The sequence below is a fragment of the Phocoena phocoena genome, chromosome 6 (genome assembly GCF_963924675.1).
Source record: "Phocoena phocoena chromosome 6, mPhoPho1.1, whole genome shotgun sequence".
NCBI lineage: Eukaryota > Metazoa > Chordata > Mammalia > Artiodactyla > Phocoenidae > Phocoena > Phocoena phocoena.
This window is the reverse complement of record NC_089224.1, coordinates 82,021,065-82,035,832: the sequence shown is the minus strand read 5'-3', so window position 1 is coordinate 82,035,832 and position 14,768 is coordinate 82,021,065.

Here is a 14,768-nt window from a genome sequence, read left to right as displayed (position 1 = left end):
TGTCCAAGCACCGGGTCAGCTGTTCCTGAAAGCCAGCAGCACCCTCGTCTTTCCCGTGCTGGGATGTTCAGACCTTCCTCAGATTCTCAGTTCTCCCAATAAATCACCCTTTTTGCCTAGGTTAGTTCAAGTTCAGTTCCCATCAGTTGCAACCAAAAGGTTCCTGACCAGTCTAGAACGCTCACTGCCTCCCCAGCCCCGAGTCCAGGCCATGACAGCCTCTGGAGACTTGATGTCATGCTCCTTCCAGACTCATCAGCCTCCTCCCCCAGACGCTACAGACTGTTTGCACTTCCTCCACTGCACTGGGCCCTCAGCCTGCAGCTCCATCTCAGGTCCACCCCATCCTTCAACATCCCATCCAAAACCTCCTCTTAGTTCCCCCGACTTGAAATCCTCTCTTCCACTGTCCCTCTCTCACCACACCTGGTAAAGGCTCACACTGGCCCTTCCTCTCCACCCCAGACAATGAGCTCCCCAAGGATGGGAGTCACATCTACTTCCTCGATGTCCTACCCAGCATCAGGCCCTCCTACTGGCTCAGAACATTCCTTGATGAGGCTTTTGCAGAGTTGAACATTTTGGCTGAGGCATGTCCATATTGGTTTCCGGGTCTGGAAGACAGAGCAAGGCCAGAGTGGCCTAAATAGGGCAGGGAGGCCTGAAGCCATGTGACTAGGTGTGAGCCCCAGATACGGGGGGCTGGACCCAGTCTAGAGTTTCCTAGTACACAGGGTCCTCAGTGGTGAGCCTGCTGAGGAAAAGGACTCCTGAATACTGACCACTTTTTAGACAGCCCTCCTATGGGATATAGGATGTTCAAGGGTGGGGAACAGGTCCAACAAGATAAGGAACTTACCCAAGGTCACCTAGTGAGTCATGGCAAGGGCAGGAACAGAACCAGAATCCTGATTGGTCTTCCTTCTCGACCTGACCTAGACTCACAGAAATTAAGAGCTAAGAAGGAACTGTGGGGTCATCTTGTCCAACCCCTCACTTTACAGGTGGGGCAAGCGAGGCCCAGTGACAGGAGCCAAGGTCGACCTGAAGGTCCTGAGAGGGCAGGCATGGAACCTGGATTTCCTGGCTTTAAGATCCAGCTCCTTCCTCACGCCTGACCCAGAACCACAGGTAGAACAACCACAGCAGGGAGACATTTCTCCACCACCTCAGGTTCTTGAGAAATCTTCCTATTTTCCCACTAAATATGGAATCAACTGATAAAAAATTTGGTCTTTCCTCTGAATACATCTGAAAAAAGAGAAATGCCCACAGGGCTGAAGAAAATGCTCATCACCATCATCAGTAGAGTTCTTCATGCCTTGCTTGGCCTTGGGGAACAGGTTTGTGGTAACAGAAGTCTAAAGGAAAGGACCCAAGAGCAGCGGGCACTTAATTCTTTCATATAGGGTTCTCTTTGTCTTCCTTTGGTTATGATTGGCTTATTTCTGAGGTAAAACTAAAATAAAAAATATTTCCCAGCCTCAAAGAGAGGCAATCTGGAGTTAAGAAAGTACTGCTTGGTGGTCTCCTCACCCTGTGCTGTGCAGACAACCCTGGGATCTGCTCTGAAGGAAGATGGGAAGAGGTTTCTAGAAACAGGGAACCTGGGGCACCAGCCAGAGCCCTGACTTTCCAGGCAGTTCCCCACGCTCAGCAGTCTCCTCTCTACAAGAATCCTCCTGGGACCTGACTCTAGAGGCTTAGAAGCCAGTGACACAGAGAGGAGGTGGTGCTGGGTTAAAAAAACAAAAAAAACACCAGTGGTCACTGGCTGCTCTGCCGATCCATCCCGTTCCTGCCCCTCCCCTGGCAGCACAGCCCTATGCACAGCAGTACAGGGGAGGAGAGGGACCTATGGGAGGGAATCTGGAGGGACCATCCTTGCTCCCATCCCTACACACAGGGATTGGATCAAAGATGTGCTCATTACCTAAGCCCAGCCAATCAGAGCCCATCCAGGGTTTTGGCCAGAGTTTTCAGGAGGTCTCAAACCTTGCCCTCCAACCAGAAAGAAATGAAAAGTGAGAAACTGAGCTCTGGTGACATCATTTGGGCTCAAGAATCAGCAATCCCTAAAGATACATCTGCCCTTGAGCTTCTCAGTTTTCAGCTAATATTATACATCTCTTTTTCTGCTTACAGAGTAGGGTTTCCATCACTTAGAACCAAAAGAAATCTGTGGGAATCAGGGGGTTCCACATGAGGGCTCCTTGTTGTCTGAAACCTCTGAGAATTCTGCCCTCTTCCCTTCCCCTAGCTTTGAGGAGACATTAGAGAAATAGTTCCCTGTTCCCACACACACCATTGAGCAGGGAGGGTGGGTAAGGGGCATGGGGGCCTTAGAAGCCTCAGGAGGCTAAAGAAGGGTCAGTGGGCCAGGCTGTGTAGCCCCAGTAAGGGCTCTGTGTCTGTTCCATGCTCTCTGCCCTTGTCCCCTGCCTGTGCCCCACCTCCCTGGCTGGTCACACCTTACTTGGCCCTGAGGAGCAGGGTTTGTGAGGTCCTGGGCAGTAAATGATTAACATATTCTCTTGAAGAGAAAATGAGTTCCCACCTCACCTCCACCCCATGCCCGAAACCCCCGCCAAGTCCCATAGGCTCAGTCATGCCTGGTCTGAACTTGTGTGGTCCTGGGTGGGTACTGCCTGAACATTACTATTCACCACCTGGTTCCTCCAGGTCTCACTTTCAGGAGCCTCAAGCCCCCAATGGGGCATCCACTGAGCTCCTGCTCTTCGTCAGGGCCTGTGCTGACACAGGAAACAACAGTGAACAAGACACAGGTCTCACGAATCTCACAGAGTAACGGGGGAACAGGCGCATGAAGAAGAAACGATGACAGCATATGATAAGCACCGAGCTCAGAATGCGGAGCCAGAGGATGCTTCCTGGCAGAGGGTGGAGGGGGTAACCTTCATACAGGGCTGGCTTTGTGGGCATATGACCGGTATAGTTGCTTCCAAGAGTCCCATACTTAGCTTAATGTTCTCCTGTCGTTTTAAAATTCTTAATAACTTTTGAACAAGAGGCCCAGCATTTTCATTTTGTACTGCGCCCCACACATTATGTAGCCAGTTCTATACCTAGACCTGAAGATGAGAAGGAGCTAGCCAGCAAGAGACAGAAGGAAGAGGAAGGCATGGGGTGGGAACTGGCAGTCCAACTCCTGGAGAATGCACACACCTGCTGGGGCTGCCCCCCCCCCGTCCCCCTCCCCAGGCCAACTGGGTTGTCCCATGTTAATCATTTACACTGGAATCCATGTGGCCTCAGATCCCTGAAGGTTCAGACAGCATTCATCCTGTCTGTGTATGATGACATGGGTCATAGATCAAAATCTTCGATCTGGGTGCGGATTTCTACTCCCCCACTTAGCTGGCTATGTGGCTTCAGATGATTCACTCAACCTCTCTGAGCTTCTGGTTCCACATCTGTAAAATGGGCATGATATTTCACCCAGGGGCTCATGTAGGTGAAAGTGCTTTGTAAGCACTGAGCTGATATTTGTTCTATTCCCAGACAAGAGGAATGTAAAATGAAGAGCTTCGATAGGTGCAGGGGGCAGCCCACAGTCATCTAACTCCCTAACAACAGAATGCATTTTGGGAAGGAAATTGTTAGGGAGACTATCTTGACAAGCTGTGGGGGTGAAAAGGTAAGATTCTGAAGACAAGGCTTAAAAAGAGACAGGGGAACAGTTCTGTTTGAAAGGACTAGAAATTTGGGAGTGGAAGGAGAGAGAAAGGTGAGAGAGGAAGGGGGTAGAATGGCTGAAAGACTTGGAAGAACAGAAACATCAAACATCTGATGTCAAATCATTTGTGTTGCTATAAAATAAACCCTCTTCTTCCCTTCACTTCACTCCCTCCCGCAAAATATCCCTAAACCTTCAGTAATGTTTACTATACAAGCAAAAGTCTCGTGGGTTTTAGCAGAAATGAAAGAAAAGGACAAATTCTATGTTTGGATGGAAGCCAAAGTGGGGATAAAAGAAGATGCAGAGGGGAAAATATGCTCCCTACACAAGTAGGAACAGGGAGCCAGAGGTGAGCACGAGTACAAGGTCCATGGAAATCCACAGAAGCACCAGAAAGGCGCTGGCCTTTTCCAGAGCCAGGTATGGGAAGAATGGGAAGTTTGGATTAATCCCCTCTAGATCTCACCAGGCAGCATGATCCTTGCTGACATCTAGGTTACATAAGTAACAGGAAACATTTTATCCCTTAGAGCCATAAGTCTCAAAGATCCTGACTGCAAAGGTAGAAATACTATAAAGCACAGCAGTAACACCATGGTCAACTGGATCACAAAATAAAGTCCACAAACAAACCTTTGGGAGGGTGTAAAATTGGAGAAGCTGCCAGCCTGCAGACTGGCGGTGTTGAAGAGCTGTCAGCTCAGCCAGCTTTGCACTCGAGGTCATGGCTACTCTCTCTGCTCTGGTCCACCACGCCCACAGGAGAGGTAGAGCCCTGTGCCAAGAGGAAAAACATTTGCTTTCCCTCCACCTGAATTCCAATGCCAAAGACCTAGGGCAGCATCTGAAACCACAGGGTTACCTTTTAAGACGCAGTGCTGACTTAAATTGTTTTTATAAAGCAAGTTACCTAAATATGTTCAAACTAGACGTAAACTCATGCTTATATCCTTCATATAAAAGCCAAACAAATTTATAACTTGAATGCAAAGAAAATAACAAAACGAATAAAAACATCTGATTTAAAGGGATAGATGACGTTTTGCTGAAAAATAAGTTGCAGCTCATAACGCAAGCAGAGCACCAACTGCTCCCAGGCACGTACATCCCTTTGAGTTCAGCCTGCCTGGTGTGATGACTCAATTATCACACTGCTTTTCTTTATTTAAACTACTGTGAACTTTTCATTTATTCAACACACTGTGATATCATTTGTCCTTCAGTCAGCTCTAACACATCACTTCTCTATTAAACCCACTTTCTTTTTTCTCATGCGCCACTGACAATCATGAGGCCATCCAGATAATACACACAGATCGAATGGTGATTGAGCACTGATGCTCATTAAGCACTAGGCAAAGGGCTCTGCAGGCTTAATCTCATTTAGATCTCACAGGGACCCCAGAGTAGGAACAGTTACTGCTGCCCTTTTACAGCTAAAGGCACTCAGGCATAGTGCGTGAGTGTTGTCCCGGGTCACACAGCTGGGATGGAGTGAAAATTTGAACACAGCAGTCCAACGCTGGAACACACACCCTCTTTATACTTTCTTAAATAGCCTCCTAAGAATTAGCTTGATTCAGATGACCCAGAATATGCCTATTTAATCTGTCTTACATGATCTTCAAATGAAAACACAATCTTTTAAAATTTTATAGATTTGCACACCTCTGAGATTCATCCAAGGCCATCACCTGAGGCTCTAAACCCTGGTCTGAGCATCTCTGGCCCTGGGCAGTGCAAGCAGGGGGAAACCCTCACTGCACTGAAGCCCAGGCAAGCCAACAGCATGGAAGAAGCTATACAGAGACAAAACTCTACCCAAGCTGCCCAGATCCCCCCACTCCCACCCTTGACCACTGAATCCGGAGCACTCAGGCCTCCAAGATCTGGCAGAAGGACTCTGTTAGCATCCCAAGGCATGGGAAGCAAGATGGAAGATGCTCACCCTTCTGGGGTGAAATGGCAGCCCTGGATAAGATATTCACTGCTTAGAATGACCAGGCTGGCAAAAACTGGAAATTACCCAAATGCTATCAACAGTAGAAGAGAAAAAAATTTTGATGCAATATATTCACAGAGTGGAATATCATATACCAGTGAGAACGGGAAAAAGTATTAACTACATATAACAAAAATGAATCTAACAAACACGTGAAGGGAAAGAAGCCAGACATAAAAGAGAATATACTCTAAGATTCCATTAATATAAAGTTCAAAAACAAGTAAAACTAACCTATTAAACATCAGAATAGTGGTTACCCTTTGCAGGAACAGGCAGTGGGGAAGATGGTATGAGGAGGGCTCCTGAGTGCTTGATGTGTTCTGATTTTTTATCTGAGCACTGGGTTGTATTCTCTTCATGAAAATTCTTTAAACTGTACATTTATGTGTGATTATATATGTAAATATACACACATATACATAAAACCACACACATGTGAGTATACGTATACAAGACACACACACACACCATATATATATAATCACACATCGTAAGTACATACCTCAATAAAATATGCCTTTTCCTGGGTAGGAAAAAATGTAGTCTATGAAGATTCTACAGAATAAAGACAAACATTATACAATAAGCTAAGACTGAACATACTTTGGGAAAAGATTTCCCTCAGGAAATAGAAGTAAATGTCAAATCTCATCTACTCTGTAGTTTCAAGAAAAACTAGTAAAACCTGGTTTCTATGAGACGTGAGTACAGATAAATTGATGAAACAATGGGCTGAGAAGAAAAGAAGAAAAGGTAGGAAGAGAAGGAAGGAGGAGGGAGGAAGGGATCAAGGAAGTGTCAGAAGCCCACGCATTCTGGGAGGTATTCAAGATGACAGCGTAAAAGGACAAGAAACTCACCTCCTCCCACAAATACATCAAAAATACATCTACAGGGGGAATTTCCTGGAGGTACGATGGTTAGGACTCCGCACTCTCACTGCTGAGGACTTGGGTTCAATCCCTGATCGGGTAACTAAGATCCCACAAGCTGTGCAGTATGGCCAAAATTAATTAAAAATTAAAAAAATTAAAACAAAAAAATACATCTACAGGGATTGGAGATAAGATGGCAGAGTAGAAGGACTTGAGCTCACCTCCTCTGATGAAAACACCAAAATCACAACTAATTGCTGAACAACCACTGACCAAAAAAAACACTGGAGCCTACCAAAAAAGATACTCTACATCCAAAGACAAAGAAGAAGACACAACAAGACAGTAAGAGGGGTGCTTTCGTGATATAATCAAATCCCATACTGCCAGTGGGTGACCCACAAACTGGAAAATAATTATATGGCAGAGGTTCTCCCACTGGAGTGAGAGTTCTGAGCCCGTCAGGCTCCTCACCCTGGGGGTCTGGCATCAGGAGGAGGAGCCCCCAGGGCATTTGGCTTTGAAGGCCAGCAAAGTCTGAGTGCAGGAGCTCCACAGGACTGGGGGAAACAGAGACTCCACTCTTAGAGGGCACACATGAGGTTTCACAAGCACTGGGACACAGGGCAAAGCAGTAACTCCATAGGAGCCTGGGCCAGACCTACCTGCAGGTCTTGAAGGGTCTCCTGGGGAGGTGGGGGTTGGCTGTGGCCCACTGTGGGGGCAAGGACACTTGTGGCAGAGGTCCCTAGGGAATATTCCCTAGCACGAGCTCCTGGAGGTTGGAGGTTGCCATTTTGGCACCAAGACCTGGCCCCACCCAGTAGCCTACAGGCTCCAGTGCAGGGATGCCTCAGGCCAAACAACCAACAGGGTGGGAACACAGCCCCATGTATCAACAGACAGGCTGCCTAAAGTCTTCCTGACCCCACAACTACACCTAGCCACTCCCCTTGACACGGCCCTGCCCACCAGAGGGACAAGATCCAGCTCTACCCACCAGTGGGCAGGCACCACTCCCTCCCTCCAGGAAGCTTGCACAAGCCCCTGGCCCAACCTCTCTCACCAGGGGGCAGATACCAGAGGCAAGAAAAACTACAATCCTGCAGCCTGTGAAACAAAGCCCACAAACACAAAAAGTTCGACAAAATAAGATGACAGAGAAATATGCTCCAGACGAAGGAACAAGATAAAACCCCAGAAGAACAACTAAGTGAAGTGGAGATAGGCAATCTGCCTGAAAAAGAATCCAGAATAATGATAAAGATGATCCAAGATCTCAGAAAAAGAAGGGAGGCACAGACGAAGAAGATACAAGAAATGTTTAGCAAAGAGCTAGAAGTTTTAAAGAACAAACAAACAGACATGAACAATATAATAACTGAAATAAAAAAATACACTAGAAGGAATCAATCACTGAATATATGAGGCAGAACGAATAAGTAAGCTGGAAGACAGATTGGTGGAAATCACTAACACGGAACAGAATAAAGAAAAAAGGAAGGTCAAGAAATGAGGACATGGGACTTTCCTGGTGGCACAGTGGTTAAGAATCTGCCTGCCGATGCAGGGGACATGGGTTTGAGCCCTGGTCCAGGAAGATCCCACACGCCATGGAGCAACTAAACCTGTGCGCCATAGCTACTGAGCCTGTGCTCAAGAGTCCGCAAGCCACAACTACTGAAGCCCGCGTGCCACAACTACTGAAGCCCGTGCGCCTAGAGCCAGTGCTCCACAACAAAAGAAGCCACCACAATGAGAAGCCCGTGCACCACAACAAAGAGTAGCCCCTGCTCTCCACAACTACAGAAAGCCCACGTGCAGCAACAAAGACCTAATGCAGCCCAAAATAAAATTAATTAAAAAAAAAAAGAAAGAAATGGGGACAGTCTAAGAGACCTCTGCACCAACAATAAATGCACCAATATTTGCATTATAGGAGTCCCAGAAGGAGAAGAGAAAAAAAAGGGACCTAAGAAAATATCTGAAGAGATAATAGCTGAAAAATTCCCTAACATGCAAAAGGAAACAGTCACCCAAGTCCAGGAAGTACAGAGAGTCCCAGGCAGGATCAACCCAAAAAGGAACATGCCAAGACACATAGTAATCAACTTGACCAAAATTAAAGACAAAGAAAAATATTAAAAGCAACAAGGGAAAAGCAACAAATAACATACAAGGGAATTCCCATAAGGTTATCAGCTGATTTCTCAGCAGAAATCCTGCAGGCCAGAAGGAAGCAGCATGATTTTAAAGTGATGAAAGAGAAGAACCTACAACCAAGAAGACTCTACCCAGCAAGGCTCTCATTCAGATTCGACAGAGAAATCAAAAGCATTACAAACAAGCAAAAGCTAAGAGAATTCAGCACCACCAGACCAGCTTTGCAAGAAATGCTAAAGGAACTTCCCTAAGAAAAGAAAAGGCCAAACTAGAAACAAGAAAATGACAAATAGAAAAGCCCACCAGTAAAGGCAAACATACATAAAGGTAGGAAATCATCCACATACAAATATGATATCAAAACCAGAAATCGTGAGGATAGTACAAATGCAGAATACTGGAAATGCATTCGAAATTAAGAGACCAGCAACTTAAAGCAATCTTGTAAATACATAGACTGCTATATCAAAAACTCATGGTAACCGCAAACCAAAAAACTACAGTAGATACACACACATGAAAAAGAAAAAACAATCTAAACACAACGCTAAGGATAGTCATCAGGGAGTTCTCTGGCTGTCCAGTGGTTAGGACTTTGCACTTTCACTGCTGGGGCCTGGGTTCAATCCCTGGTTGAGGAACTAAGATCCCGCAAGCCACAAGGGCACAGCCACAAAAAAGAAAAAAAAAGAAAAAAAAATAGTCATCAAATCACAAGAGAAGAGAACAAAAGAGGAAGGGAAGAAAAAACACCTACAAAAACAAAACAATTAATAAAATGGCAGTAAGAGCATACATATCGATAATTATCTTAAATGTAAATGGATTAAATCCTCCAACCAAAAAACACAGACTGACTGAATGGATACAAAAACAAGACCTGTACATATGCTGTCTACAAGGGACTCACTTCAGATCTAGGGACACATACAGACTGAAAGTGAGAGGATGGAAAAATGTATTCCATGCAGATGGAAATGAAAAGAAAGCTGGAGTAGCAATACTCATATCAGACAAAATAGACTTAAAATAGACTGTTACAAGAGACAAAGGACACTACATAATGATCAAAGGATCAATCCAAGAAGATATAATAATTGTACATATATATGCGCCCAACATAGGAGCACCTCAATATATAAGGCAAATGCTAACAGCCATAAACGGTGAAATCAACAGTAACACAATAATAGTGGTCTGTCCATTGATGTAAGTAACCCTTACATCAATGGACAGATCATCCGGAAAGAAAATCAATAAGGAAACAGAGGCCTTAAATGACATGTTTGACCAGCTGGACTTAACTGATATCTATAGAGCATTCCATCCAAAAGCAGCAGAATACACATTCTACTCAAGTGCACATGGAATATTCTCCAGTAAAGATCAAAGCAAGCCTCAGTAAATTTAAGAAAACTGAAATCATATCAAGCGTCTTTTCTGACCACAACAGTATGAGATTAAAAATCAACTACAAGAGGGCTTCCCTGGTGGCACAATGGTTAAGAGTCCGCCTGCTGATGCAGGGGACACGGGTTTGTGCCCCAGTCCGGGAAGATCCCACATGCTGCGGAGCAGCTGGGCTCATAAGCCATGGCCACTGAGCCCGCACATCCGGAGCCTGTGCTCTGCGACGGGAGAGGCCACAACAGTGAGAGTCCCGCGTACCGCAAAAAAAAAAAAAAAATCAACTACAAGAAATAAAATTGTAAAAAACACAAACACGTGGAGGCTAAACAATACGTTACTAAACAACCAATGGATCACTAAAGAAATCAAAGAGGAAATTGAAAAATACCTAGAGACAAATGAAAACGAAAGAATGCTGATCCAAAACCTATGGGATGCAGCAAAAGCAGTTCTAAAAGGGAAGTTTATAGCAGTACAATCTTACCTCGGGAAACAAGAAAAATCTCAAATAAACAATCTAACCTTACAATTAAAGCAACTAGAGAAAGAAGAAAAAACAAAACTCAAAGTTAGTAGAAGAAAAGAAATCAGAAAGATCAGAAATAAATGAAATAGAGACAAAACAACAGAAAAGATCAATGAAACTAAAAGCTGGTTCTTTGAAAAGATAAACAAAATTGATAAACCTTCAGCAAGACATCAAGAAAAAAAGGGAGAGGGTTCAAATCAATAAAATTAGAAATGAAAAAGGAAAAATTACAACTGGCACTGCAGAAATACAAAGGATCATAAGAGACTACTACAAGCAACTGTATGCCAATAAAATGGATAACCTGGAAGAAATGGAAAAATTCTTAAAAGGTACAATCTTCCAAGACTGAACCAGGAAAAAATAGAAAATATGAACAAACCAATCACAAGTACTGAAATTGAAACTGTGATTAAAAACTTCCAACAAACAAAAGTCCAGGACCAGATGGCTTCACAGAAGAATTCTATCAAACATTTAGAGAAGAGTTAACATCTATCCGTCTGAAACTATTCCAGAAAAATTGCAGAGGGAGGAACGCTTCCGAACTCATTCAATGAGGAAATAAATAAAATAGAGATTAAAAACAATAGGAAAAAACCCCCAATAAAACCAAGAGCTGGTTCTTTGAAAGGGTAAACAAAATTGACAAACCTCTGGACAGATTCACCAAGAAGAAAAGAGAGAAGACCCAAATAAACAAAAGAAATGAAAGAGGTGAAATCACAACTGACACCATGGAAATACAAAAAATCATGAGAGAATACTATGAACAATTATATGCCAACAAATTCAACAACCAGAATGGACAACTTTCTAAAAACATACAGCCCACCAAAACTGAATCAAGAAGAAACAGATAACTCGAACAGACCCATCTCTAAAAGTGAAATAGAATCTGTAATTTTAAAACCTCCCCACAAAGTCCAGGGCCAGATGGCTTTACAGGCAAATTCTACCAAACATAAAAGGAAGAACTTAACACCAATCCTCCTCAAACTCTTCCAAAAGATTGAAGAAGAAAGAACACTCTCAAAGACATTCTATGAAGCCACCATCACCCTGCTACCAAAACCAGACAAAGACACTACCAAAAAAGAAAACGACAGGCCAGTATCTTTGACGAATACAGATGTAAAAATTCTCAACAAAATATCAGCAAATTGAATCCAACAACACATAAAATAGATCATACATCACAACCAGACTGGATTCATCCCAGGGTAACAAGGATGGTTCAACATATGCAAATCAATGTGATACACCACATCAACAAAAGAAAAGGCAAAAACAACATGATCATCTGAGTAGATGCAGGAAAAGCATTTGACAAAATTCAACATCCATTAATGATAAAAACTCTTACCAAAGTGTATATAGAGGGAACATATCTCAACATAATAAAAGCTATTTATGACAAACCAATAGCCAACGTAATACTCAACAGTGAAAAGCTGAACGCCTTCCCACTAAAATCTGGAACAAGACAAGGATGCCAACTCTTACCACTTCTCTTCAACATTTGGAAGTTAAACACTTGGAAGTCCTAGCTACAGCAATCAGACAAGAAAAATAAATAAAAGGTATTCTAATTGGTAGGGAAGAGGTAAAACTGTCATTATATGCAGATGACATATATAGAAAACCCTGAAGACTCCACACAAAAGCTACTACAATTGATAAATTCAGCAAGGTAACAGGATACAAGGTTAACATACAGAAATCAGTTGCAGGGCTTCCCTAGTGGCACAGTGGTTAAGAATGTGCCTGCCAATGCAGGGGACACGGGTTTGAGCCCTGGTCCGGGAAGACCCCACATGCTGCAGAGCAACTAAGCCCATGTGCCACAACTACTTAGCCTGCACTCTAGAGCCCACATGCCACAACTACTGAGCCCACGCGCCACAACTATTGAAGCCCGCGCGCCTAGAGCCCGTGCTCCACAACAAGAGAGGCCACCGCAATGAGAAGCCCGTGCATCGCAACGAGGAGCAGACCCTGCTCGCTGCAATTAGAGAAAGCCCACGGGCAGCAACGAAGACCCAACGTGGCCAAAAATAAATAAATCTATTTTTTTTTAAAAAAGAAATTGGTTGCATTTCTTCACACTAACAATGAACTATCAGAAAGGGAATGCAAACAAACAATTCCTTTTTAAATCGCAGCAAAAAAAAAAAAAAAAAGAATACTTAGGAATAAACCTCACCAAGGACGTGAAAGACTTACATGCTGAGAATTACAAGACATTGATAAAGGAAACTGAAGATGATTCAAAGAGATATCCCATGCTCTTGGATTGGAAGAATTAATATTATTAAAATGGTCATACTACCCAAAGCAATCTACAGATTTAAAGCAATCCCTATCAAATTATCCATGACATTTTTCACAGAACTAGAACAAATAATCCTAAAATTTATGTGGAACCATAAAAGACCCAGAATTGCCAAAATTATCCTGTGGAAGAAAAAAGAAAAAGCAAGAAGCATAACCCTCCCAGACTTCAGACAATACTACAAAGCTACAGTAATCAAAACAATGTGGTACTGGCACAAAAACAGACATATGGATCAACAGAACAGAATAGAGAGCCCAGAAATAAACCCACACACCTATGGGCAATTAATCTCAACAAAGGAGGCAAGAATATCCAATGGGGGAAAGACAGTCTCTTCAGCAAGTTGTATTGGAAAAGTTGGACAGCTCCATGTAAATCAATGAAGTTAGAGCACACCCTTACACCATACACAAAAATAAAATGGCTTAAAGACTTAAATATAAAACATGACACCATAAAACTCCCAGAAGAGAACACAGGCAAAACATTCTCTGACATAAATCTGACCAATGTTTTCTTAGTTCAGTCTCCCAATGCAATAGAAATAGAAGCAAAAGGAAACAAATGGGACCTAATCAAACTTACAAGTTTCTGTACAGCAAAGAAAACCATAAACAAAATGAAAATACAACCAATAGACTGAGAGAAAATATTTGCAAATGATGCAGCCAACAAGGGCTTAATTTCCAAAATATGCAAACAGCTCATACAACTCAATAACAAAAAAGCAAACAACCCAATCAAAAAATGGGCATAAGATCTAAATAGACATTTCTCCAAATAATACAGATAGCCAAAAAATCACATGAAAAGATGCTCATCATCACAAATTATTAGAGAAATGCAAATCAAAACTACACTGAGGTACCACCTCACACCAGTCAGAATGGCCATCATTAAAAAGTCTATAAATAAATGCTGGAGAGGGTGTGGAGAAAAAGGGACCCTCCTACACTGTTGGTGGGAATGTAAATTGGTGCAGCCATTATGGAAAACAGTATGGAGATTCCTCAAAACTAAAAATAGAGTTGCCATATGATTCAGCAATCCCACTCCTGGGCTTACACCTGGACAAAACTATAATTTGATTATAGCTACATGCGAAAGAATTAAATTGGACTACTTTCCCACATCATGAACAAAAATAAATTCAAAATGGATTAAAGACTTAAATGTAAGACCTGAAACCTTAAAACTTCTAAAAGAAAACATAGGCAGTATGCTCTTTGACATCAGTCTTGGTAATATTTTTTTTGGATGTCTCCTTAGGCAAGGGAAACAAGAGCAAAGAAATAAACAAATGGGACTACATCAAACCAAAAGCCATTGCACAGTGAAGGAAACTATCAACAAAACGAAAAGGCTGCCTACTGAATGAGAGAAAATACTTGCAAACAATTTATATGATAAGGGGTTAATATCCAAAATATACAAAGAACTCATAGGACTCAACGTCAAAAATACAAACAACCCAATTAAAAAATGGGCAGAGGATGTACACAGACATTTTTCCAAAGACAAACAGATGGCCAACAGGTATATGAAAAGATACTCAATATCACTGATCATCAGGGAAATGCAAATCAAAACCACAATGAGATATCACCTCACAGTCATCAGAATGGCTGTTCTCAAAAAGATAACAAATAACAAGTGTTGGTGAGGATGTGGAGAAAAGAGAACCCTCATGCACTGTTGGTGGGAATGTAAATTGATACAGCCACTATGGAAAACAGTATGGAGATTCC